Source organism: Haliotis asinina, chromosome 1, assembly GCF_037392515.1.
Source record: "Haliotis asinina isolate JCU_RB_2024 chromosome 1, JCU_Hal_asi_v2, whole genome shotgun sequence".
NCBI classification, from domain to species: domain Eukaryota; kingdom Metazoa; phylum Mollusca; class Gastropoda; order Lepetellida; family Haliotidae; genus Haliotis; species Haliotis asinina.
In genome coordinates this window covers 87983180-87984330 of record NC_090280.1, presented here as the reverse complement: position 1 = coordinate 87984330, position 1151 = coordinate 87983180, and positions in this window count along the sequence as shown.

Genomic DNA, 1151 nt, shown 5'->3' with positions numbered 1-1151 from the left:
TCTTCTCTTTCTACAGGATGCGTCATTTGAGAAGCGAAGACAGAAAAGCCAACAGTCATCGATACCCTGAGCTGTATTATCCCGAGGTCTACCTTCTGCAATCTGGATACAAGACTTTCTTTAGTGAGCATAAGGTAGGTTGTCTGTTTATATAATGTACTACATCCCTGTGGACAATGTATTGTAACCCACTCATTCGTATACTTTCCATAACTGATATTCTTCAAGATAGACTTGTAATTTCTCTTGCATCTTTCCTTGCAGGATATGTGTGAACCTCAGACCTACGTTCCCATGCTCCACGCTGATCACGTCGACGATTTGAAGAAGTTTCGGGCACGATCCAAGTCGGGTACAGCAGGCCAGAAAAAGATGGGAAGAAGTAGACAAAGGATGAGTGTCAGAAGCATGTCTTCTCCATCTTTCGATCAGCACTGTCAAACAAAGTCTCATCTTATGGTCTGCCTGCAGTTTTAAACCGAGGTGTTATTCTCTTTGCTGGTTGTTACATTCGTATATGACTGGTACAGTTGATATAATTGCTTGTTGACTGTTACTCCTGTGATGTCGTTTCAGTGTCTGGGACGATTCGTTGTATGGTTTTGAATGACTGATATTGCAAAGCGACATTGTTATTCTGCTGCTCGTGCATTTGTTTATCACGTGCTTGTTGACTATTGTTACTGTTATAATACCATTTTTAAAAATGTTACCCTTATGTATGGCGTTGATATTTTTTCAGTTTTCAATAAAACAAACTGCAAACCTATTTCGTTTCTACTTCGTTTCTATTAATATGCAGCGACAACTCTTGTGTCCTGACAAGTGTACCGTCAGACGTCATGACAGCACATATCTACAGACGATTGCTGTCCAAGTCAATATACTTTCTGTTCCATACAAACTTACACATATTATACAGAGACATATATGCTGTTTTGAGTACGATCCATGCAACATGTTGTATCTTACTCGTATTTTACTCGGCATGTCCAGTGTATGGTATTATTTAAGCCAAGTTTCGACTGTACACATCAAGACAGCCGAGCAAGTGGGACACAATAGTCTTGGTTATTGTATGTGAAGCCATATGTAGAAATGAGGGTGCCAATTACTTCCTATAGGGACCTTGCATTCAACTAAGATAAAAG